Source organism: Nematolebias whitei, chromosome 18, assembly GCF_014905685.2.
Source record: "Nematolebias whitei isolate Nwh7 chromosome 18, NemWhi1, whole genome shotgun sequence".
NCBI classification, from domain to species: domain Eukaryota; kingdom Metazoa; phylum Chordata; class Actinopteri; order Cyprinodontiformes; family Rivulidae; genus Nematolebias; species Nematolebias whitei.
Window position 1 is genome coordinate 9,006,572 of NC_056515.1, and position 7,709 is coordinate 9,014,280.

Below are 7,709 nucleotides of genomic sequence, written 5' to 3' on the forward strand. Positions count from 1 at the left end.
CTCAAGCTCCAACCAAGATCAAGTCCTCCAAGAAAAAAGTATTTATTCATGACCTTCTTTTCATTGTACTTCTTGTCTTCAGTCCTACTTGTGCCGTTTCAGAGATTGGTCAGTATAGTTGAATTGGTAGAAAATTTCATGAAAATTTCCTTTAAATTCTCTGTAAACTCTGAACATAAACAGGAATCATTCAGCACTCTTAGTAACACACACTAGTCTGTTCTTAAGTCATTGTGGGGACTGTAGCAGCTGTAAAGTTGTACCAGGGAATTACTGTTTTGTGGCAATACACATTTTTCTGGTATACAGTCCAAGTGAGGACCCCGTTTTTGAAGTTCTTTTTGGTCAAAATTTAATCTGCTTTTGTGGGACTATAGTTCTTGTCTCCTGATTGTTAGCATGGTTCACACCTACCGTTTGACTCTATGTATGCTTCATCTCAGGGATTATAATACAAATATATTTACAGGCCAATCTTGTGATGTCGTCTTAGGGACACATTTGTACAGGTCTAAGTGGTGCAAAAACTTTAGACATTCTTGATGACAGATCACTGCCAAACTGAACCAGCTTCGTAGTAGAACTTTAAAGCTGTGATTCATCAACAATGAACCATGTTAGTAATCTGCTGTATTTCTTTTGATTAGTCAATGGTTTGTTTTATGTTTCTAGTTTAGGTAGTTGTTGGCTTTGCCCTAATGTTTGTCAGCCTGGATAAATTAAATCATTAAGATGCTATTTTTCTGTTCGTAAGGTTGACACATAATCGACTGACTGAGGGTGTCGAGGTTGAACATGTTGGCTCATCAGATCAAGCTCCACCCAAGTTCAAGTCCTCCATGAAAAAGGTATTTTTTTTTCAATTCAATTTTCAATTCAGGTCAGTTTATTGATCTAGAGTCAAGTCACAACAAAGTTGTCTCAGGGCACTTTACAGGAATATTTACATTCCTAGAAAAGCCAATTAATAAAGTTTTCTATATAAGGAAGCAGCAGACAAGTTGAATCTTGGTTTTGTTGTAGTCTACCATCTTGAACAAATACAATGTTTCTGAACTTCTTTTCATTTTATTTCTAGTCATCAGTCCTACTTGTGCACTTCCAGAGATTTAACATTATGGTTAAATCGATAGAAAATTTCATAAAAGTTTTTTCAAATTCTTTGTAAACTCTGAACATAAATGGTTCATTCAGCACACTTAGTAACACACACTAGTCTGGTCTGATGTCATTGTGGGGACTGTAGCAGCTGTAGAGTTTGTACCTAGGGAATTACTGTTTTGTTGCAATACACATTTTTCTGGTATACAGTTCAAGTGAGGACTTCGTTGGAAGTTCTTTTTGGTCAAAATTTCTTGTGCTTTTGTCTGACTATAGATCTTGTCTCCTCGTCGTTAGCATGGTTCACACCTACCTTATGTATGCTTCATCTCAGGGATTATAATACAAATATGTTTACAGTCCAATCTTGTGATGTCGTCTTAGGGACACATTTGTACAGGTCAAAGTGGTGCAGAAACAGGAGACGTTCTTGATGACAGATCACTGCCAAACTGAACCAGCTTCATATTAGAACTTTAAAGCTATGATTCATCAACAATGTACTATGCTAGTAATCAGCTGTATTTCTTTTGTTTAGTCAATGGTTTGTTTTATGTTATAGTTTAGGTGGTCAATGAATTTGCTCTAATGCTGTCAGCCTGGACATAATTACTGTGTTAAACTTTGAACATAAACAGGGTTCATTCAGCACTCTTAGTAACACACACTAGTCTGGTCGGATGTCATTGTGGGGACTGTAGCAGCTGTAGAGTTTGTACCCAGGGAACAATTTTTTTGTGGAAATACATATTTTTCTGGTTTTCATTTCAATGAGGACCGCATTTTTAAATTTGCACGTGTCTTGAATTAATCAGATGATTAGGAAATAATGCTTTTGTGCATAATTCTTTTTGATGCTCTGACTCTACCCTAAGTCCACTCCTTTTGAATCATCTCCAAAATTCATGGAAGGATTCTACTTAACAATCATTTCATGGTTGAGATTATCCCTGCTGCTTGTCCACCTTTACCTTCTACACTTTTTCCTTCCACTAAATTTTCTTTAAACTTTCATGAATACAGGACTCTGTGAACAACCAACCTATTCATTTTTTGTGGCGTCCCCTCCTTGTGGAAGTCTTGTGGACAGTGAGGAAGAGATGGAGTTTGAGTGAGATTTCAAGGGTATTACGTTTTTTTACTTTCCATTTCAGAGGATCAAGTCGCATCCACCAGGGAACAGATGCCAGGTGTGGTCGACAGAAATGCTCAAACACATGCCACTAGGACACCTTCACAAAAAAGCATGTCACCTAAGAAGGGTAAAAGTAAGTATTTTATTCATCTGTTGCTCCCTTCACAGTAGAATGTGCCTTACAGAATTTATTTATTTATTTTATTGAAAAAACATAGTTTTATCACATTTTATTTGAATTTTTGTAGTGATTTTTTTCTTATGTACGTCAAGATCACATAGACCTATTTTCTCACTGTGTTTTTCAAATTTATTATATACCAAATGTCTTTGAAGAACAAATGAAAAATAATCATCTGTGGGTCTTCTATTTCAGTGTAGTAGTTTATGAAAGATTGTCTTCTTTTTGTGTAAATAACAATTGTTTATCATTCATTCCGCCACCGGTGTATGAATGTGCGTGTGAATGGGTGGATGGCTGGTACTGTAAAGCGCCTTGGGGCCCCTTATAGGGGGCTGGAAGGCGCTATAGAAGTAAGCTCCATTTACCATTTACCATTCAATTTATCTAGATGTACTTGTTATTGTAGGCTTAAGATGATATTGTGGTAGGTAAATGTTAAAGATTTTGCAAAATTGTAGTATAAATGCTTAGGTTAATTGCAAGGAGGTCGTCTATTGTGCATCTTACAAAACAATTTTTTCATGAAGAATTATTTATATGTATTTCTAAGTTTCTCTGTTGTCAAATATTTAGACCACTAATATAGATTTTTCCAAGTTTATCTTTTTTGGCATAATTAAGAAAAACAGCTATTCATGGTGAGCAAGGGATGGTTATTAATTGGTTTAGGTGCTGTATTTAATACTTGTTTTTGACAGGAGGGGTTTAATCAGACATGAGTGTATTTTGCTATTTTAAAATAACCTTTAAGTATGCTATTGCTTTGGTAATTTCATTTTAACATCTTAAATATGCTGTATTTATACTTCAGGCCTGCATTTGTTTTACACGTGTTATTAACTTTGGTTTTAAAGGTTGCCAACCATGCAAGAGGAGGACTTGGGAGAAAGCAGAGGTCCTTGCAGTTGAAAAGCACTTGATGCCATTTGTCAACACCTGTTGAGTTCCAGGGAAGGCCGACTGTGAGAAGTGTCTAAAACAGGAACGTGTTGCACTCAAACACCGAAATTGGCTGGCTATAAAGTATAATGTAAAGAATCGCATAACAGCCCTCAAAATCAAAGCTTAAAAACTTTTAATTTTACACTGTTTTAAGTACTTTGTTACTGAGTCATGTTATAGACATTTCAGTTTGCCTTTGTCTTTTTTTTAAGTAAAGCCAATATGATTTCATTTAGTGTTGGCATTGTTACCTTTTTTACTGACAGTAATTTCAGTTTGTACTTTTTAAGTTTGTTAACATATAAAGGGAAACAAAACATGCAATCAAGAGTCCTGTTAAGCAATAACCATTCATTCTGCAGCATGTTTTATACACCCTTAGTCGGTCATTTAGTACATAGAAGCAAAATAAAAATTACCATTCATCCATTTTCAGATCCATAAAAAGTACGTAGTAATATTTAATCTGAGTCTCTTCAGTTGTTGCTGATGGCTGTGGGCAGGAAGGATTTCCTATACAGGCGCTGGTCATAAAATTAGATTGTCATGAATAAGTTAATTTATTTCAGTAATTCCATTCAAGAAGTGTAATGTATATTATAATCATTCATTACACACAGACATGTATTTCAAATGTTTATTTTAATGTTGATGATTGTAACTGACAACTAATGAAAACCCCAAATTCAGTATCTCAGAAAATTAGAATATAACTTAAGACCAATAAAAAAGATATTTAGAAATGTTGGCCAACTGAAAAGTATGAACATGAAAAGTATGAGCATGTACATCACTCAATACTTAGTTGGGGCTCCTTTTGTCTGGATTACTGCAGCAATGCAGCATGGCATGGAGTCCATCAGTCTGTGGTACTGCTCAGGTGTTATGAGAGCCCAGGTTGCTCTGATAGTGGCCTTCAGCTCTTCTGAATTGTTGGGTCTGGTGTATCACATATTTGCACAATACCCCATAGATTTTCTATGAGGTTAAGGTCAGGTGAGTTTGCTGACCCATTAAGAACAAGCATGGTCCTTAAACCAGGTACTGATAGCTTTGGCACTTTGTGCAGGTGCCTAGTCCTTTTGGAAAATGAAATCTGCATCTCCATAAAGTCGTTCAGCAACAGGAAGCACGAAGTACTCTAAAACTTCCTGGTAGGCGGCTGTGTTGACCTTGGACCTCAGAAAACACAGTTGACCAACACTTGACATGGCCCCCAAACCATCACTGACTGTGGAAACTTGACACTGGACCTCAAGCAATGTGGATTCTGTGCCTCTCCTCTCTTCCTCCAGACTCTGGGACCTTGATTTCCAAAAGAAATGCAAAATTTACTTTCATCAGAGAACATACCTTTGGACCACTCAGCAGCAGTCCCAGGCAAGACGCTTCTGACACTGTCTCTTGTTCAAGAGTGGCTTGAATCAAGGAATTTGAAAGCTGAAACCCTTGTCTTGCATACGTCTGTGTGGTTTTGAAGCACTGACTCCAGCTGAAGTCCACTCTTTGTAAATCTCCCCCCACATTTTGGAATGGGTTTTACAATCCTCTCCAGGGTGTAGTTATCCGTATTGCTTGCACACTTTTTTCTACCACATCTTTCCCTTCTCCTCTCTATTAATGTGCTTGGACACAGAGCTCTGTGAACAACCAGCCTCTTTAGCAATTAACTTTTGTGTCTTGTCCTCCTTGTGCAAGGTGCCAATGGTCATCTTTTGGACAACTGTCAAGTCAGCATCTAAAAAAGTTAAATCTGGTCCTCTGGACATTAAAAAAAAGTAGAAATGTTTCATCTTTCATCCGAAAGACTTCTTCAGTCTGAAGTGCTGTATTCAGTTTAGTCTTATAAATAGCACCTTATCATAGTGGAACAACCAGTTTGCTGCTGACAACCAAAACCATCTGCTCACATGATCAAGAAGGACCATCAGCCTAACGATGGATCATTAGCATACTGATGACTGTTTACTATTCACATGGCTGAGTGATACTAGCAATAACAGCATTGTAAGAGGGGGACAGTTTTACACAAAAGCCTCCACCACTGTTTAATGATGGACGATTTATTTTCACAAAGATGGCCTCCTTTACTCCTCTCTCAAAAAAAGGTCCACTAAAGGCTCTTTTTTTGTTTATCAGTTCATTAAAGTTACTGGTGATCCATGAAAAATCAATTGAATTGAAAAATCCAAGCAGATGTGTATTTAGTCTGTCCCGTACTCGTTCGTGACATTGATGACCTCAGAGTGCATCTCTGCCGTTGCCTTCAAAACAATTATGCAGTGCTTCTTGAGCTGCCTGTGACAATCTTCTCAAAGTTCTTATCACTACAGGTTGTTCCAAACAAGAGATTTATAGTACAACCAGAGGAACACAATATTGTGATCTGATTTGCAAGGATGTGGTTTTGCTGCATAAATGTATGCATAATTTTAAAACCTTTATGTAACCCCTTTAAAAGAATAAATTAGAATCAATTTAACAAAACTGTTCAAACACACTAGTATTGAGCCACCTTGAGTGGCTCAATACTAGAACGTAACATACCTTGAGAGGCCATTCTATGTGTTTTTATTTATTCCAAAGTATGTAGTTCATTGTGCAGTGAACCATGGTGGCTGTATACACACTTTGAACCTGAAACTGCTACTGATACCAACAATGGAATAGAGACTAATTAGTGTGTATTAGGGGTGTAACGGTACGCTAAAATCACATTTTAGTTCGGTTCAGTTTCAGGGAGGGCTCGGTTCGGTTCATTTTCCATACAAAAAGGCCAAAATGAAAACTTACAAAATTGTTTATTTTGAAAATATGCCAAGTTAACAATACATTTGTATAAAAATAAATAAAAACTACTCATTTGGATGATATTTTAAATAAAAGGCACTCTTTACAATAAATAAACTATAATAACAGTAATAAAAATCTTAATAAATATAACAGTCAGAACCAGACCAATAAGCAGCAATAGACTGTTTACAATCTAACTAATCAAGTTTTAAGTTTTTGGCCAAAAAGACCAACTTGTCCACATTTTCTGCCAAAAGCACAGATCTAGTTGCAGTGAATGTCTCCAACAGTGGAGATAATCATTCACTAACAGGTGGCAAGAATAAAGAAGTAGCACTTTGCTAATTTTGTAATGTGGTTGTATTTGACCTCATTACTCACAACCTCTTGGACCTGCTCTCACCTGTTCCTGGAAAAGTTCAGAGTTCAGTCATCACAGACTTCTTAGCTGGAGGTAAGCTCTGGTGGATTGTCCTAAAAGGAAGAAAACTCTGCTGCTATCTCTGTCCCAGACTGGAAGTAAAACATAAATGGGTAAAAAAAAAAGTTAATAAGATTATAATTTAAAAAAAAGAAAAATTATTTAGATAATAATAATAAAATAACAATACTTCTTCTTGAACGGTCATCATTTCTGTTATGAGGTGGTTGAATCTCTCGGTCATCATCATCATGTGACAGGACTTTAATCTGGTCAAGGACTTGTTGACAATATCAGTTTTAGCTTTTTCATAAAGTGCTGCTACAACTTTTTGGCTGAAGTGTTGACGTGATGGATGTCATAGCGGGGCTCAACAACTTGAACGTCTGTGCATCAACAACAGAAACGTAGTTCCAGAGCTTTAAAAACTTCTATAGCTTGTGTTATTGCTTTGGACCAATCTGAATTACCTGATAAAAGTTGTTTAAATGCTGCTATTATCGCTCTTTGCAACAAGCTGCTATTCTGTAGAAGAGACGTTCATGTTCGGATGATATCGTTTCAAGAGCGTTGACAAGTTAGACTTGTTGCTGCTGCAGATCCAATCTTGATGAAACAACGTTGACTCACAACTTTGGATTTGTTCACTTGTCTTTTAACAAGAAAGACATAATGTTCCCAAACAGGAGACTGCAATGAGATGCTAGGCTGCTAATGCTGCGCGTGCTGCAAGATAATAGCGCTGTGCTGAAACACGCTTTGGAACTTTAGTTCTGCGGTGCATAATCTCTTGTTAATAAAATGTAATGAGTGTAAAAATAACCGAAACAGTACGCTGGTGAACCAAACCGAACATGCCGTATCGAAACGGTTCAATACACCCACGTGTACCGTTACACCCCTAGTGTGTATGTATTACTCCACTCAGTACTGAAAACCTGACAAGTGTGTATGTATTACCACACTCAGTATGAAAAACCTGACAAGTGTGTATGTATTACTCCACTCAGTACTGAAAACCTGACAAGTGTGTATGTATTACTCCACTCAGTAATGAAAACCTGACAAGTGTGTATGTATTACTCTACTCAGTAATGAAAACCTGAGGGGTGTGCATGTATTACTTCACTCAG

At 36.9% G+C, this 7,709-nt stretch overlaps 1 protein-coding gene across 1 annotated transcript in view; it reads right to left on the bottom strand.

Annotated features, from left to right (window-relative positions):
* dipk1b (divergent protein kinase domain 1B) overlaps nt 1–7,709 on the bottom strand; it is a 35,418-nt gene that overhangs the window by 14,389 nt on the left and 13,320 nt on the right. The window lies entirely within an intron of this gene.